The sequence below is a fragment of the Sturnira hondurensis genome, unplaced genomic scaffold (assembly GCF_014824575.4).
Source record: "Sturnira hondurensis isolate 20B ecotype Veracruz unplaced genomic scaffold, ASM1482457v3 Scaffold0001120, whole genome shotgun sequence".
In the NCBI taxonomy this organism is placed as follows: Eukaryota; Metazoa; Chordata; class Mammalia; order Chiroptera; family Phyllostomidae; genus Sturnira; species Sturnira hondurensis.
The window spans coordinates 4,393,828-4,413,120 of NW_028073751.1; the positions used below are offsets into that span (position 1 = coordinate 4,393,828).

The 19,293-nt window shown below is 45.5% G+C and overlaps 1 long non-coding RNA gene across 1 annotated transcript; it reads right to left on the reverse strand.

The window, feature by feature from the left end:
* Positions 1–9,162: 9,162 nt before the first annotated feature.
* LOC118998573 (uncharacterized) lies at positions 9,163–19,291 on the reverse strand. Its single transcript, XR_005068893.1, has 3 exons — positions 18,949–19,291; positions 9,517–9,751; positions 9,163–9,296 (listed from the first exon to the last, which is right to left on the reverse strand). It is a non-coding gene; the product is annotated as an uncharacterized LOC118998573 (long non-coding RNA).
* Positions 19,292–19,293: the final 2 nt, after the last annotated feature.

Below are 19,293 nucleotides of genomic sequence, written 5' to 3' on the forward strand. Positions count from 1 at the left end.
TGCCCATGTTCACAGAAGCACTATTTACAATAGCCAAAAGGTGGAAGCAACTCAAGTCTTCATTGACGAATGAATGACTAAATAAAATATGATCTATATAAACATTAGAATATTATTCAGCCTTAAAATGGAAGAAAATTCTAACACCTGCTACAACATGAATGAACCTTGAGGGCATTATACTAAGTAAAATAAACAAGTCACAAAACAACAAATACTGTATGATTCCACTTACTAGTTAGTAAATGAGGTATCTGTGTGTGTTACTCCTGGTGATCCTGTGAATGAGTGACGTCCACAGTGCTCGGTCCTCAACACCCCTGCCTGGCTTCTGCAGACTCATGCCTATGGCTTCTTTTTTTGAGTTAGTCCACCTCCTACCTGGTCTTCCTCTTTTTCTGCTGCTTTCTATTTCCCCAGCATTATTGTCTTTTCCAAAGAAGCCTGTCTTCTTAGGATGTGTCCAAACTGGGACGGCTTTCATTGTGTCATTTTTGCCTCTGGCAATGTTTCAGGCTTAATTTGTTCTAGGACCCACTTGCTCATCTTTCTGTCAGCCCAGACTATTTGCAGAACTCTCCTTCATGCCATATTTCAAAAGTAATCAAATTCATACACCCTGAAAGTAGAATTGGTTGCACAACAATGTAAATATACTTACCACTATTGAACTGCACACTTAAAATGGTTAAGATTATAAATGTTATGTTATGTGTGTTTTACCACAATTAAAAAAATTATTTTAAACATATTTCTGGGACCCACCTTTAGAGCTTTTGACAGCACATAAATGAAAAGGCTGATCCTAAAATTCATACAGAATTACAAGGGACTCTGAATAGCCAAAACAATCTCGAAGCAGAATAGCAAAGTTGAAGGGCTCATATATTCTGATTTCAAAACTTACTATAAATTTACAGTAATAAAAACAGAGTGATACAGGCATAAGGATAGACATATAGATCAATGGAATGGATTTGAGATTCCAGAAATAAACTCATATAAATATATCTGTGGTGAAAACTAATTGGTTTTCAACAAGGATGCCAAGGCCATTCAATGGGAACAGAATGTTCTTTAACAAATATTTCTATGACAACTGGATACTTACACTCCAAAAAGAATAAGAATAAGGAGAAGAAAAAACACCTGAATCCCTACCTCACACTATGTACAAAAAATTAAATCAAGGTAAATCAGAGACCTAAATGTAAGAGATAAAATTAAAAATCTTTTAGAAAAAAACATAAGAGTAAATCTTCATGACTTTGAATTTGGCAATGGTTTCTTAAACATGACACCAAAGACACAAGAAAAAATGGATAAATTGGACTTCATCAAAATTAAAAACTTGTACATCAAAGGACACCATTGAGAAAGTTAAAAAAACACTCCTTTCTTAATTTATTTCTTCCTTTCCTTGGAAATTATATATCCAATAAAGTTCTGGTGTCCAGAATATATAAAGAACTCATATAATTCAATGACAAAAATCCCTACAACAAATAACCCCATTTGAAATTGGGTGAAGAGCCCTGTCTGGAGTGGCTCAGTGGATTGAGTGCTGGCCTGCAAATCAAAGGGTGGCTGGTTCGATTCCCAGTCAGGGCACATGCCTGGGGTGTGGGCCAGGTCCCCAGTAGGGGGCACATGAGAGGCAACCACACATTGATGTTTCTCTCCCTCTCTTTCTTCCTCCCTTCCCCTCTGTCTAAAATTAAATAAATAATTTTTTAAAGAAATGGGCAAAGGATTTGGATAGACATTTCTCTAAAGAAAAGATGCAAGTGGCCAATAAGTGCATGAAAAGATGCTCAAATCATTAGTTATTAGGAAAATGCAAATCAGAACCACCGTGAGATACCACTTTACACTCATTAGAATGGCTATAATAAAAATTTTAAAAGGAAAAATAACAAATATTGGCAAAAATGTGGCAACATTGGTGCACTGGTACATTCCTAGTCAGCCTGTAGAGTGGTACAGCCACAGTGAAAAACAGTGCGGTAGCTCTGTAAGAAGTTAAACAGAATTACCTTATGACCCAGCGATTCCACTTCTAGGTACATACCCAAGAGAATTGAGAACAGGTACTCAAACAAATAGTTGTACATGAATATTCATAGTAGCAATATTAACAACAGCCAAAATGTGGAAACAACCCAAACCTCTATTGATGGATGAATGTATAAACAAAATGGAGTATTACATATAATGGAATATTATCCATCAATATGAAGAAATGAAGGGCTGAAATGTACTACAACATTTATGAATGACCCTCCAAAAATTATGTTAAGTAAAAGTAGGCCAACACAAAAGATCATATGTGATTTCGTTCAAATGAGATGTCCAGATAGGCAAATCCGCAGAGACAGAAAGCAAGTTGCTGGTTGCCGAGATACAGGGGGTGAGGGGATGGAGAGTGACTGCTTGATGGGTATGTGGTTTCTTTTTGGGGTGATGAACATGTTTTGGAATTAGACAGAAGTAACGATGACACAACATTGTAAATGTCCTAAATGTCACTGAAGTGTACACTTTTTAAATGGCTAATTATATGTTATGTAAATTTTACTTTAAGTTTTTTTAAGAAAGTAGATTCCTGACCCCGCCTTCAGAGCCTTTGATTCAGCACACCTAGCACAAGGCCCAGGAATCTGAACCTCCTACGAGTACTCAGATGCCTCTGATGCAGGTGGTCCAGGGACCATATTTTGAGAGACATCATTAAACTATGTTAAACCTCCTGTTGACCTGTTGATCTTCTCCCATAGATTCTTCAGCCTCTTCTTTTGTAACATACCTCATAACTGAAGTTATTTATCCTGTACTCTTTCCCCCTATACTCCAAACTCCTTGAGGGCAGGGCCTATGTCTTTTTTTTTTTTATGTGTTTATTTTTAGAGATAAGGGAATGGAGGGAGAGAAACATCAGTGTGTGCTTGCCTCTCATGTGCCTCCTACTAGGGGCCTGGCCTGGCCAGGGATGTGCCTTGACTGGGAATCTAACTAGCAACCCTTTGGTTGGCAGGCCAGCACTCAATCCACTGAGCCATACCAGCCAGGGCCTATGTCTTCTTTTACAAAATTTTTAAAATTTTTTATTTGAGAGGGAGAGAGAGAGAAAAACATCTCTTTGTGGTTTCACTCATTTATGCATTTGTTGGTTACTTTCTGTATGTGCTCTGACGAGGATCGAACCTGTAACATGGGGATACACTCCAATCCACTGAGCTACTCAGCTAGGGCCATATGTCTTCTTTATTCATCATAATATCTCCCGCATTTAGAAAAGCACCTGAACATTACATGTCCTCTGCAGATATGAGGTGAGTAGGATTACGGAACTGTATTTACCAGGAGGGGTCAGAGTAAAATGGGAAAATCCTAAGGTGTCTCTAGTCCAAGAACCCACAGTCCAGGTGGGGGGGGTGGTTCAAGGTTTAACCTCCCTTCTTTCCATTACATCCATCACATGGAGGAGTGTATCAGAGCCCAGTGTGGAAATCAGCACACCCTGGTTGGGAAGTATGGCTTCCCCAGGATCCCAAACTGAGCTCCGCTTAGGGAGGCACAGCCAGGAAGCTCATCATGGTCAAGGCTGGGCACAGCAGTCTCAGTTCTGACGCCCTCAGACGTGGCATCCAGAAGTGCACACCTCTGTTGGCATCTCCAAGCTAGAAGACTCTAGCCAGGTTTTCCTGGACGCCCAGCTGATCCCAGCACCATTTGGCTGGTGACTCCTCCTAATCTTGGACACCTCCACGGTGCCTTACAGCATAGTCAGCAAAATGACTTCCCTCACTGTCACTGAGCTGGGCCCAGGCCATCCTCTGGTAGCCTGTGCTGACTTCTAAGGCCTCATCCATACTGCAGGAAGCATGATGCAGCCCAGAGGGTGTGCTGCAGACATCCTGAGGGCCGGCTGGAGCCTCAGGCCTGCCCGTGTCTGTCCCATGGGCCTGCACAGGTGTAATTTTCTTCCCATTGCTCTTGTCCTCTCATCCAGGCCCCTCCCCTCTGTGTCTTCTCAGAGCAGGAGAGTGAAGCTTTCCAATTCTGCGCGAATCTTATGACGGCCAATTAATCCGAAATCAATCCCCTCCGCCAACACACACATTTACACTTACACACAGGATGCTACAAAAGTAGGAAGCCAATCTGCTTTGAAGGAAAAAATAGGGCCTTTTCTTAATTTTATCATTTTCTTAATTTGATCATGTGGCCTGTGACTTTCTCCAAGGCTCCAAATCTTTCCCTCAATGTGAAAAGAGTCACTTTTGCCCTGGCTGGTGTGGCTCAGTTGGTTGGGCGTCATCCCACAAAGTGAAGGGCTGCCAGTTGGAGTCCCAGTCAGGGCACATGCCTGAGTTGCAGGTTCAGTCCCCGGTCATGGTGAAAGGCAACTATTCAATGTTTCTCTCTCACATTAATGTTCCTCTCCATCTCTTTCTCCCTCCCTTCCCCTCTCTCTTAAAAAACAAAACAAAACAAAACAAAACAAAACCAGCCACTTTCATCAAGCACATTCTGTACACCAGGCAATGGAGTTTAGTGCATTACATGCATTACCCCATTTAGTCCTCAAACAACACTACTAGGTGATGTTTTATATTAGTCGTTAAATGCAACAGATACACAGATGATGTCAAAAACACATATTGTCTGTATAACATTAATATATTACATATTAATATTGCACATATCTGTGTTTATAATTATATTGTCTATGTATGCATTTCTCAATTGTATAGTTTAGGTTGTCAAATTTTAACTATATATGAATGGGATAATACAATAGATATTCTTTCAAGGTATTTTTTAGCATAAATCCTTATGGAATTAATTTATGTTGTTTCATATATCTGAAGTTAGTTGATGTACGTCGTTCCACTGGCTGAAATGACACAATTTCTACACACCTGTATTTTGCTGTGCATAACGTGCTCCAGTGTGTGATGCACACCCATGTTTTCATGTGAATTATACAAGGGATTATCATACCCATTTTATACCCATAGTATGTAATCATTATACCCATTTATAATATACATCCTTATTTTCCCTGCAAAAAAGTGCACATTATACACAAAAAATATGGTCTTTCCACTCATTACAGATGGGTATTGAGGTTATCTGCCTTTTTTGGACAAACATTCTTGTACATGCAATCTGGTGTACACACCCACAATTCTCTAGGGTATACAATTTGTAATGGAATTGCTGCATTATAGGCTATGAGTATCTTCAGCTTTAATGAACAAGCCCAAAGATTGCTTTTCAAAGTGGTCCTGATAGTGTTGTGTTTATCCCCCTCATTTTACTGAAAACAAAAACCGGAGGCTCGGGATTGTTCACAGCAGCCTAGGGTCACCAGCTGCAAGGGCAGAGCTGGGGTGCACAGCAAGTCAGCCTGCCTTTGAAGCCCAGGCTCTTGACCAGCTCACTGCCCCCGCTCTGTTTTATTTTATTTTTATTTTTTAAAATATAGTTTATTGATTATGCTATTACAGTTGTCCAGTTTTCCTCCCTTCACTCCGCTCTGTCCTGCATACCCCCTCCCACCCACATTCTCCTGCTTTAGTACATGTCCATGGGTCATACTTATAAGTATTTATTCTTTGGCTTCTATATTTCCCATACTATTCTTACCCTCCCCCTGTCTATTTTCTTTATTTTATTTTATTTTATTTATTTATCTTTAGAGGGGAAGGGAAGGAAAGAGGGAGAGACATATCAATGTATGGTTTCCTCTTGTGTGTCCCCTGCTTGGAACTGGCCTGCGACCCAGGCATGTGCCCTGACTGGGAATTGAACCGTGATTATTTGGTTTGCAGGCCCGCGCTGAATCCACTGAGCTACACTAGCCAGTGCCCCCTGTCTATTTTCTACCTACATCCATGCTTATTCTCTGTACCTTTTCCTCCTCTCTGCTTTCCCACTCCCCTGTTGCTAAGCCTCCATGTGATCTCCATTTCTGTGGTTCTGCTCCTGTTCTAGTTGTTTGCTTAGTTTGTTTTTGTTTTTGTTTAAGGTACGGTTGTTAATAATTGTGAGTTTGCTGTCATTTTACTGTACATGTTTTTTATCTTCTTTTTCCTAGATAAGTCCCTTTAACATTTCATATAATAAGGGCTTGGTGATGATGAACTCCTTGAACTCGACCTCAGCTAAGAAGCACTTTATTTGCCCTTCTATTCTAAATGAAAGCTTTGCTGCATAGAGCAATCTTGGATGTAGGTCTTTGGATTTCATGACCTAGAATACTTCTCTCCAGCCCCTTCCTACCTGTAAAGTCTCTTTTGAGAAATCAGCTGACAGTCTGATGGGAGCTCCTTTGTAGGTGACTGTCCCTTTATCTCTTGCTCCTTCTAGGATTCTCTCCTTCATTTTAGTCTTGGCTAATGTAATTATGATGTGCCTTGGTGTGTTCCTCCTTGGGTCCACCTTCTTCGGGACTCTCTGAGCTTCCTGGACTTCCTGGAAGTCTATTTTCTTTGCCAGCTTGGGGAAGTTCTCCTTTATTATTTGTTCAAATAACTTTTCCACTTGTTGCTCTTCCTTTTCTCCTTCTGGAACCTTTATAATTCGGATGCTGGAACATTTAAAGATGTCCTGGAGGTTCCTAAGCCTCTTCTCATATTTTGGAATTCTTGTTTCTTCATTCTTTTCCATCTGGTTGTTTCTTTCTTCCTTCTGGTCCACTCTGTTGATTTGAGTCCCAGTTTCCTTTCCATCATTATTGGTTCCCTGTACATTTTCATTTATTTCACTTAGTGTAGCCTTCATTTTTTCATCTAATTTGTGACCAAATTCAACTAATTCTGTGAGTATCCTGATCACCAGTGCTTTGAACTGTGCATCTGATAGGCTGGCTAACTATTGTTCACTTAGTTGTATGTTTTCTGGATCTTTGATCTGTTCTTTCTTTGGGCCATTTTTTTTTGTCTTGATACACTACCTCCACTCTGTTTTAATTTAAGTATACTCAACTGCTATAACTAGAAAGCCAGTCATAACTCAGTAGCTTAAAAAATGTGAATTTTTATTTCTCTGATAGAATGGTCTTAAGGGAGTGTTTCAGATCAGCATGCCATTCTGTTTCACAGAGTCATTAAGAAATCAAGGTTACTCTAGGGCCTTGTCATGGAGTGCATGGCTGAGGCCAGATTGCTGTCATGTTTGAGATCCAGCTGGTGAAAAAGGAGGAGCACGTGTGAGGGTTTACATCTGTGTAAGGATCTATGAATGTGGCCTCAATGTGGTCCACATTTTCTTTAGTCACCTGGCCATCCCAGCTCAATTCTGCTCCCATGAAAGAAGCTGCAGATGAATTTTGGTGGATAATTATCCATCTCACTACAGGGTATTGCCTCCTCCTTTCCATTATCTCAGGGTTTGTTTCTAATAATTTCCCCTTCTTTTCTATTGTCCAGCAATCTCAAGGGTGAATCATATGGCCGATGAACAGGCTGTAGTTCAAAAAGGCAGTATTTTCTTTCTAGGTGGTTGTCAGGCAAAGTGAAGAGAAATGCCCTCCCGTAACATCTGATTCTCTTCAATAAAAATTTTGAGGACTTACTTCCTATAAGGCACCGAGGACATTTGGAGCCACCATACTGCTTACCACACAGTAAGGGGGAGTTCCAGAACACAGTGCCCAAGGGTGGAGAGTTAAGGGTGTGTGCACCTACAGGGCAAGCTTAGAACCAAATCAGAGTCCTAGATATGCAGCCCTACCCTGCCCTGCAAGGAGAGGCCTAAGCAGCTCAGCTTGGCCTGGATGTGACGTAGCAGGGAAGGAATGTGCATTCCACACTTGCTTCACAAAGGAGGGTGTGATGGAATTAACTTGCCACTTTGAGGAATCCCTCCAGTTCTACTCAGGACTGGACATAGTGCCTGGGGCCTTAGCAATGGGTTAGGTCTTAAGGGGCTTTGTCTATGGAAATCATGGTTTCTCACATTCAAATGGTCCCATTCTATGGTCTTTGGGTCTGTTGATAGCTAGAAGGAGCCTCATATGGAAGGAGCTGCCTTGTAAAATGTTGCTTTCTCAGGCACCTGGCAGGGAAGCCTGTGAGGATAAGCTAGGAAACCAGCTAAGACAACCTTCAGGCCCCTTCCAAGCCTGGGTCCATGTTCCAAGGTCAAAGGGATACTGGTCACATTCTTAACCACTAATGTCTAATCCTTTCTTCTGCCTCGTGGAAAAGAAGGCATCTCCTTTCTGCTAGGCAGGTGGCAGATTCTGGGAAACCCGGACAAGCAGCTGGGCAAGGGGTGAGTGGTGAGATAGGATGAGGATCAGAAAGACCCAGGAGGGTGTCCTGGCACCATCTTAATTGAGCAGATCTCTTAACTACTCTCAGTCTCAGTTTCCTCATGTGTGAAATGTACCTGTATCTGGGAAAGAAATAGTAATTATCCCCGTTTTACAGATGAGGAATCTGAGGATCCTAGAGTTTAACTTGCTCAGGAATGCACTTTACAAAGCAGAGGCAGGATTTAAACAAAGGCTGTCTGACTCTGAAGTTGAAGCACTTAGGTACTAAGTAAAATTCACCAGCGGGTTGGGCACATGTGGGATGAGCTGGGGAAGAGGAGAGCCTCTAACACGTCTGATGCGGATGTCCACTGCTAGATGTTTCCTGGTTTCCAAATTGTTAAACCCAGAGTAAGTGTGTTTTAGCATCAAGGGAATGCATAGTGTGAGTGGGCAGGAAGAAAAAGGAACAGAGACTCAATGTGACTAGACTCACGCTGTTTCTTTCTCAGATTTACAGCCTCTGGCAGGCCGCAAGCAGGGGGTCCTAGGCGCCTGCCCCCCTTGATGGGGACATGGGCAGCCTTCTCTCTAGGATGCCAGATTCCCAGCAGCTGTGACCAGTATCCCTTTGGCCTTGGAACATGGACCCAGGCTTGGAAGGGGCCTGAAGGTTGTCTTAGCTGGTTTCCTAGCTTATCCTCACAGGCTTCCCTGCCAGGTGCCCAAGAAAGCAACATTTTACAAGGCAGCTCCTTCCAGCAGCCAGGGTTGGGAGCGGGTGGAGGGGGTGCAGCGGTTGCGGTTTATGCTCCTCCAGAGCTTCAGAGCAAGATTTCCCCAAAAAGCCATATTAAATAAGTAAAAGGAAATTCGGCAGATGGGAACATGAATCAATGAAAACTCCCATATGAGTGCAAAGATTTATGTCAAAAAACAAAACACCAACATCTGGGAGCTGCCATGTCTCCTCTTGGCTGCTCGCTTGGAATGGATTCTCAGTGTCGTTTTCTATCTCTTTCTGGCCCTGGGAGAGGACAGGAAGAAATAAAGAGTAAAGCCCATTTTTAAAAATAGTCATTTTTTAATCAGAAATGAACGCAGTTTTTCCCCTCAGGGCTGGAGGGAAGAGATCCAGGCGGCCGGGATGTGGAGCCCGGACCCGGGATAGCGGAGAGAGAGAGCCCCCTGCCGGACGCCGAGGGGTGCTTTTCCTCTCCGCCGGGAGGCTCTCGGGGGCCCTTTACCTCCGGATCCCACAGCTGTCGCGGCAGCGCCAGCGCGCACCCTCCTGCGCCCACCGCACTGCGGCCGCCGGGCGGCTCTGCAGCGCGGGCGCCCAGACTCGTCACGTGGGCGGAGGCCCGGCCAGGGGCGATTCCCTCCTTGCCCTCACCGCCTGCACTTCCACCCACCGCTCGCCGCTCTGGAGCTCATCTAGCCACGGCGAGCTTCTGCGTGGGTTCCCTCAGCTCCGGGGATCTGAGACAAGCTGTGAAAGAGGAACCTAGGCCTTGAGGAACTTGCAGCTCAGATCAAAGACAGCACTTAGCTCTTAGGCTGGGCCACACAAAGGTTAGGACCCAGGCTTTGGACGCTGACGTTTGGGTTCAAAACCAGCTCTGCCTCCGCCAACTGTTTGACCTTGAGCAAGTTCAGTCCCCTGAGCCAGGGTTTCATTATTTGTACTGTGGGAATAGCACCAACCTCCTGGGGAAGTTGTGAAAAGTAAATAATAAAACACATGTAAAGTGCTTAACACAGTGCACACATAAAGTTGAATAAATGTTAGCTATTGTCATTAGGATAAAGACTTAAATCCTCATCATGGCCTGCAAGCCTCTGCATAACCCATCCGCTCCAATGGGCTCCAGGGACATTAACCGTGTCTCCCACCCAGCAGCCTTTCCCCTTCTGCCTCAGGACTTTTGCATGTGCTGTTTTCTCTGCCTGGAAAGCTCTTTCCCACCCTCTGCTTCAACCCAGCCTGCTCTTTCTTTGGGCCTCAGTTTATTTGTCACATCATGCAGAAAACTCTCCAATTCTTCCCTTCCCCAAGTGTAGTTTCTGCTGTGTGTTCTCACAGCACAGAGTTTTTCACCCTTTTTCATTTCATGGTACGCATAAACTAATTACTAAAATTCGATGGCACACCAAAAAGTATGTTTTTTGCCGATCCGACTAAAAAACAAAATAGGTATAATGTTGATTCATGCATACCATTCATACCTGTTGTGTTGGCTGTTTTCACTTTTTTATTTTGACAATCTAAGGGAAAAGAGGTCAGTGTCCCTGACTAAGGGAGTTGCAGGTTTTAAAAATTCTTGTGGCATACCAGTGTGCCGCAGCACACCAGCTGAAAACCGTTGTCATAGTAGCCTGGGCTTCTCCTTGCTAGCAATGCTCCTCGTTGAAATGTATCACCAGTTTTGTTTTGTGTTCAATGTCCATCATCCCCTGGACAGTTTACTCCATGAGGCCAGGAGCCCATCTAATTGCATTCCCTGTGGTATCCCCAAGCCCCAGGACAGTGACTGGCCTGGACCCTCTATTTGTGGGGAATGACCCCGAGTGGATAGTGGTACCCTGAGACCAGAGGGAATCCTGAGTCTTTGCTATGGTTTCATGAGCTCCCTCCAACAGTAAACACATATTAATTAAGCTCATCTATGTGCCAGGCCCTGTGCTGGGCTCCAAGTACGCAGAGCCATATAATTCTATGTCTGACTTGATGGCACTTATAGTCCAAGGGCAGAGACAGACACAAGAACAGAGGACAACCCAGACGAGGTGTGGACAGCATGCTGTCAAGGCGTGTGGGGGAAATGGAGATGGTTGTTCCTGCAAGGACGGGGGCTCTCTTTCATGTTTTTACCTGAATTGTCGTACTAAAACTCACCGCAATTAGATAGACCTATTATCGTGTCTATCATACAGAGGAGGCATACAGAGGCTAAGCAACTTGCGAAGGGTCATAAAGACAGTAATGGCAGAAGTGGTATTCGAACAGGGGCATATTCTGCCTCAGAGCCAGAGGGGCTGGAAGCAGAATATGCCCCTACTAACTGCTTGGCCACGTAGCCTACTGTGAGGTTACCCCCCCCACCCCCCCACCCCCACAACCCCCATTCCGCTCGGGGTTAGTGGGGCACTGCCCCTCCCCACATTCCTGCCAGTAGGCACGCTGCCACCCAGAAGTGGAGGGGGAGGTGGCAGCCAGGGCTGCTGGGCAGGTGAAAGCTGCTCCCCACACTGGGCTTAATGAGGAATGTTCACAGGGCAGCACAGGGGACTGGCAACAGCTCAGCTAAAAACAGGAGCGCCTCTGGCTGCTGTGCTGCCGGATCCCCAGCGCTGGAGGGAGGCCCCAGCCTAAGTCGGCTCAGCGCCCTCAGGGTGCTGCTCGCACTTTTTACACCCACCTCAAAGCTCCACTGATCCTGCTACAGCTCCTCTCACCACCCCCGGGGCTTTTTTTAAAAGGTTGGATTCACATCCTTCATTTGTTCTCTAAATGGCAGCCCAACCTGCCCTCCCGGATTCCAGCGGAGGGTTTGGAGGCTTACAGAGAAACTGCTCTTGTGAGTCTTTGCTGAGGCCAGGCCGAAGTTGGGGAGGGGGTGGGGGTGGGGGTGGGGGTTCTTTTTCAGGTCATCCCACCCTCCAGCTCTCAGAAAGCTGCATCTACCAGCAGCACCTGGAGAATTCTGACAGGTGGGTCTCAGGTCAGAGCAGAACAACTAATAGAAAAGTATAACAGGTGATCTAAGACTGGAGGTCAGGAAAGAGAACAAGGGTAAGGCTAATAACTGTTGCCATTTATCGAGTCCTTTCTGTGTGCCAAGTACTGTGCTAACTCAACACTTTACATGTATTTGCTCAGGGAATCTTCACATTAACCCCGTCAGGAAGGAACCAGTATTATCCCCATTTCACAGATGAGGAACTGAGGCTCAAAACATTCCACTTTGCCGAGTTCACACAATTACAAATTGGTGGGAGAGTCAAACCCAGGTCATAAGGACTCCGAAGTCCAAGCTCTTAACCACTGTACTCTCATTTAGGGGCCAACAACACAGGCGGTAGTCTGAGAACAGAGCAATGCTCAGAAAACTGAAATGTGGGTAACACTCACACTCAGGGTCAGGAGGCGGAAGAAGCAGTTGTAACAGAACACAGAGTTCATCCGCCACTAGACAGAGCTGAACACCAATACTGGAATTGCAGTGCGGAAAGATTGCCTATTTTACTGATGAATGGCGCCATCCAGGAGAATGGGAAGCTAATGCTCAAAAGCCTGAACTCCCTGATGGCATGTACATTACAGGCCGTATAGGGCAAAATCACAAGATACTGTGGGTTAGGGATTTGGTGTCTTGCCGGGAGCTGATTGGTCAGAGGTGAGGTACCGGTAATGAGTCATTTCTTCAGGTTTTGAGGACAGGTTCTGGTCTGTCCTAGTTTCATGGGAAAGTAGCCATGGGTCACTCCACCCTAGGGCTGAGGAACTGAAGCGTAAATTAGATCATGATGTCATCTTTAGCCTGCCAGAGTTCCCACCCACCGGACATTATTTAGACTGCTGTCTTCTGCTGCCTTGGGGGTTGCTGACGATCCAGGGGAAGGTCTAGGTCTCTGAGGGCTAGAGATAGACACAGATATAGATTAGATATAGATTAGATATAGATATATGGAGAGAGAAAGAGAGGGAAGGAGATGATTTCTAGAGCTAGGATTTAAAACTAAATTTGATTAATGTCATAAGGACCCTTGGTTTCACAATGACAGAAACAGAATGGTCAGGGGATCAGCATGGGTGACGTCATACAAAGGAAGCTGAAGACGGGGACAGATTTAAGGGCCTGTTGAAAAGAAAAGATGGCAATTTTTATAGGACCTGGTGACTAACTGAGTGTGGGAGTGTCTGACACCTTTGGGGTGTCTGCACAGATGTCAGGAAAGCTAGAGAGAGGATTCACTTCACTCCTGAGTCTTCAGTCCTGGTCTTTCCTGGGTTCTAGCTGCATCCTGCATTTGGTGTCCATTAGATGTCCCCCCACTTCTCTGTATCCTGATAAAACTTTTCTAAAGAGCTAGCTTCAGTGAGTTGCTAATATTTGCAATGAGAGTCAAAACGAATGTGGGGGAAGGCAGAGAAGGGAGCTGAGCTAACCCTGAGTTCAAGGTTTCTCTCTTGAATAGCATGCGGGGACAGCACAATTGATGAAAATAGTGAAACACAATGGTGAGGCGGATTGTCTGTGAAATTTAAGGACTGAACGGTGAGCAGAGTCAAGTGCTCTGCAGACTGACTGTGCAAAGGCCCACTGGTGGTTAATGAGGTGGTTTGGATGACCCTAGTGACAGCTATGTCAGAAGAACAGCTATGGAAGCACAGAGACTAAGCTGAAAGTGACAAGAAATGAAAGGATAGGAGGCAGTATGTGTGTTACTTAAGAAAAGTGCAATAGAAAGAATGAAACAGGTTTGTAGCTGAAAAAGCAGGAGGTTCAAAGGAAGGCTGCCCCTCCCCACCCTGCCCAGGAAAGGAAAGGCCTGTGTATATTTCATAGATGGGAAGGGGGAAAAACAAGTACAGAGATGTATGCTTTGGCATGAAGGTCAGGTTAATTAGACAAGATAAATAGACAAGGTTCTAGAAGAGACAGGAAGAGAAAGGGACTAAGAGCAAAACAGAGTTTGGCCTTAGAACAAGGGGATAAGCGAGACCTCTGCGAATGAGTCTCTGTTCTTGTCATTTCCTCTACCTTATATTCATGCCTAGCATTTATTTACATAGCGTGCAACTCCGAGTCCACAGCTGTACTCACAGCTGCTCTCGAGTTAGCTCCCTCTTCATCATCACCACTTACTGACCACGTGCCAGGCAGTTTATGTTTTCTCATGAGAAGAGTACAATTCTCATTCCCATCTTCCAGATGAGGAAACTGAGGTGAAAGGTACAATTCACTTGACTAGGTTTACCCAGCTGCTAAGTGGAAGAAGTATGTTAGATGCCAGATAGTGCCATTGTAGAACCTGTGCTCCTCTGTGCTGCGCCTAAAATTTCAGAGTTGAAAATGGTTGCCTCCAGGGAGCAGGATTAGGGAGTAGGCAGCTGCGTGTGGCAGAGGTATGCTGCGTTTTGCTATAAGTCTCGTAGTACTGTTTGACTTTTCTCTAGAGTAGGTGCTCTCTTAACCAACCATTACTTAACCGAGGGGTAAAATCCACTGAGCCTGGCATGCCCCTCCTTTCCTTAACTTCCGTCTCACTTAGGTATAAATTGTGTGACCACCTGACCACCCATATGTCCAGATCCTACCGGGTAGCAGGCTTTCTATGATATGTTCATTTTGACATTAAAAAACAAAAAACTTGTATAAAGGGGCTTCCATTTTTACAATAAAAAGTCCCACTAATAAAAAGCAAAAAGAACTGATACCAGTGCTGAGCTGATGACTCAGCCTTCTCAGGGATGAAGGTGAGGTCACTGGCTAAAAGGGACAAGGTGAAAATAAGGGCTTGATTCCTTCAATCCATCACCCACTCAACAGCCAATAATCTTTTCAGGATCCCTGCAGCCTGATCACACCCCTGCTTCCTTTCTCGATGTCCCACACCCTTAGGACAGAATCCAGACATCTTAGGGGGCTTACGAGACATTATGACCTGGCCCCATTTACCTCTCTGGACTAAGGGGCTACCACTACCTCACACCATTCCCACCTCTTTGACAGCCACTCTGATCTTAAATTCGACTCTTTGCCTCCCTGGGAATTTGCACAGCCATTTCCCCTGCCTGAATTGTGTTTTCCCTTCCTGTGTTTTCCTCTTCTTCATCTGGCTGATTCCCAGTCCTCATCACTTAGGTTCATCAATTTAGATGTTGCTGCCTTCAGGAAGTCTTCCGAGGACTTCCACCTACCTCTAGGTTATGAGCCTCTCCTAGGTGTTTCCACAGCATCCTGTACTCTTCCCACTAAAGCATTTGCTAGTCTCCCAAGAGCTCTTAACCACTATTCAAGCCCTTGTGTCTCCCCCACCCACACTGACTGTGGGCTGATCCTGTGAATTGCTTTAACCCACAGACTGCAGGAGTGAAACTATGTGGGTTCCGAGCCGAAGCCTTAAGCAGCCTGCTACTTCCGCTTTTGTACTTTTAGAAGCTCTGAGCCACTATTTAGGAAGTTCAGCTACCCAGCTGGAGAGGCCACGTGGAGCACGGCGAAGAGGCTCAGTCTTCCCAGTGTCCCAGTTGAGCTTTCATGGGACTCTAGCCTCAGCTGCCATCTGACAGCAATCTCACGAGACACCCCAAGAGAGACCAGCAGAATTGCCCAGCTGAGTCCCGTCAATTCACAGAACTGTGAGAGATAATGATTGCATAAATCTACTAAATTTTGGAGAGTTTGCTGTGCCACAATAAGGAACAAAAACACCATTCCGTATTTTAATTGTCTACTGAGTTTGCCCTGCTAGACTATTTTCTCTGAGGGCAGGGACCACACTAATTTAAAAAAATTGTCATATACCTAGGCCTTGGCTGGTGTAGCTCAGTGGATTGAGCAACGGCCTGCGAACAGAAAGGTTGCAGGCTTGATCCCCAGTCAGGGCACACGCCTGGGTTGTGGGCCAGGTCCCCGGGTTGGGGGTGTGCGAGAGGCAACAGATCGATGTATCTCTCACACGATGATGTTTACATTTATCTCCCTCTTCCTTCATCCTAAAAAAGTAAATACATAAAATCGTTTTAAAAATTGTTACGTACTCAGCACATTCTCCAGCACAAGATAAGCTCTCAGATGTCAGATTAATGCAAAGTAAGAATGTTTACAAAAACAAAGGTAAAAGCCCCACTCAATAGGTGATCTGGATGTCATCCAGGACTCTAGCTGCCCTGGTGTCTACCCTGACACCTATAGTTTGTTAGTGTTCTCAGGCTTCTAGGGACAAGGATGTCATCAGGACATTTTACATATGGGAACAGACACCTTATCTTCAAAATTTTTCAGCTAGCTTCAGACCTGGGGGGCCCTCCATGGTTGTAGGTAGAATGAACATACTTCTGCACCAATAAATCCCATGACTGGGGTCTACGCCCATCATCACAGCAGTGCAGGGTGTCAAGTCAACGGGCGTTATCTGAACATCTTCTGTGGACAGACAGCTCACGTCAAGCCCAATGTGGGACTTGAAATGGGAAAATGCCATCCCTGCCCTGAGGGAGAGAACTGGAGAGACTAGACTTACACAAATGAGATAATTAAATAACAGGACAACATATAATTACTGCTAAATTGTGTGGTAAGAAATTAAGTGCTTACAGAAATTGGGAAAAGCGGATAGCAATGAGGGCTCCAACAGTTGGGGAGCTGTCACAGAAGCACTGGATGGTGGCTGAGCCGTGAGGGGTAAAATGAACTGCAGACAGGCTGGAACGAAGGAGAGCGCAGAAGTCCCAGGGGGACAGAGCTGAACCAGTATGCGTATTTTACTGTGAGGCAGCAACACAAGGTGTGTGAGAAGTGGATGCCCCAAGTCCCAAAGCAAGGATATTTCTGAAGAGTTCCCTAATAGCCACACTTCGGGGCCTGTATTTATTGTTTCTTCTGCTTGCAATGCCTGTCTCCGTCCTCCACCTAGAAAACTCTTTCTCGTATTTAAAGGTCCAGCTCAAGTGCAGCTACTTTTTTGAATCTGTCCATGGAATCCCACAACCCAGCGCTCATGCTTCTACTGGAACTTACCTACTTCTTTTGCCTACTCACCTCTTCTACTGCAATGAATAGCAACTTATACTTACTGGGTTCATACTGTGTGCCAGGAACAATGCTACATATTTTGAAGATTTTATTTATTTATTTTAGAGAGATGAGAAGGGAGGAAGACAGGGAGAGAAACCTTGATGTTTGTGAGAGATACATTGATCAGTTGCCTTTCACACACCCCCAACTGGGGACCTGGTCTGCAACCCAGGCATGTGCCCTGACCAGGAATCAAACCTGTCCTGTTTCAATTCGCAGGCCGGCACTCAATCCACTGAGCAACACCAGCAAGGGATAAACATTTTAAGTGCACTATTTTATTTAAGCATCACAACTATTTTATAGATGAAAAATGTGAGGCTTAAAGTGGTTGAATGCACTGCTCAAGAATACATAGCTAGAAGGTAAGAAAGCTGGGATTCAACATAATTCCAGAGGCCACTCTGAAGACACTGAGCCATGTGTTTCTGGAGGCCACAAATGCTCTCTACTCTGTCTGTTCAGATTCTAGGGTGGTGGCTGACATATGGCTCAAAAATGGAATAAATTAATACATCTGTCTGGTTGTATTAATTGTCTGTGTCTAAAAGGAGTACTCCCCAGAACTCTTTTACCCCGGTTGGAGAATTTCACCTACCCAGAAGTCAGTACCCGGAGGAAAGGAGGAAATCTAAGCAACTTATATTTGAACTTGAGCTCCTTTAGTTCAAGTGCAGTGAAAGAGGAATAGTTCTGTTCCCAGCAATGACATTAGCTGGGTCTGAAGATGAGGACTCTGATTAACAGGTACGTGTGTACAGGGGTAGGTGGGGGGAAAGGGGTTCTCCTCTTAGGTATTTTAAAAGCAGAAACTTAAGTTGTTCTTATCACACTGTTACCAAAAGAGGCTGAGCCCAGAACAAGTCTGCCTGGGGCCAGCAGGTAGTGTGTGGGTTCAAGTCCAGGTGATTCTGAGAGTACATTTATTATAAAGTTGGGGACAGAGAAAAGAGGGAAGGGCCTGGGATGGCAGAAGCAACAGGATAAAGCCTAGGTGGGGCTACTCATGGGAAAGAAGTGGGCCAAGGGGAGTCTGCTGTCAGCTCACTGGAGAGTCAGAGAAAAGGGGGCCTTGGAGACAGGTTCAGGGGGTTAGCCCTGGGCAAGCTGCCACCACCCACTGCTCCCCTGGTTGCAAGTTTTGTGGGTACCTTAGGGTTTAGGAGAAAGAAAATTCACATAGGGTTTAGGAGAGGAAATCCAAGTGGGTGTGCCCCAAGGAGAGTGTGCTCTGGCTTCTTTGACTTAAGCTGTTTTATCTGCTTTCTAAAGGCAGGGGTTTTAGGGGCAGTCTCAGGGGAGTATCTTAATACAATATTTATCAGCCTTTCCAGGTGTATCCTTTCAGGGTCATGGTCTGCACTGATTGGTCACCCAACTGCCTTTGCTGCTTTTCTGGGACTGGAGATGTTATCTCCAGGGAGGAAAGGTCAGAGCATCCCAAAGACCAGCGATTTGAAAGGTCAGGGCATCTAAACCGCATGACCAATGTTATGCCGGGGGAGGAAAGGCCACTCTGGGTCGGGTCCAGCGCCAGTTTCGCTTGTTGCTAGGCACCACAGCTCCCCCGGGTCTCGCCTGGTGACCTTCTGGAGTGGCTATAAATTGCTCTGCCAGTTTGTTCAGCTCTCTCAGTTTTCCCACCCAACCTGCCAAGGAATTTTCCTAGCGTCTTACTATCCTGCCTCCAAACCAGTTAGGACCAGTCAAGATCACTCTATCTGACCCTCTATTTACGCAGACTCAGGCCCTGACAGTGGAGGGGCCTGGCCCGCTTCGCGGCTAAGCAAAAGCTGAGCCAGAGCTGGAACCCCAGAGTCAGAACGCTGCCTGCACAGTCCTTCACTGTCTACCCAGGCAGCCCAGACACACCTCTCCAAGCAGAAGTCGGCCTATGGGATTCCTTCGCGGGACCCTAAGGCTCCTCTCCTCTGCCCAAAGGGTCTCGCCTCCCCCAGCATCGGGACCTGCGGAAGACTGGTCTCCCTCCCGTGTCTCCACTGTGTCTGCTAGGTCCTCTTGCGCCACAGAGGCCCCTCTAGCCCCGCCTCTCAGGCGGTTCCGCTTCGCCACCTACGATCATACCACCTCCATAAGGTGTCCCCACTACTTGCGTATGCCCTTGCCGCAGTTCACCTCCCACGAGCCCAAAACAAGCCTGCACCCCCACTTCCTTTTGCCGTGCCCGTCTTCCGGCCGAGCTCCTCTCTAATTGGC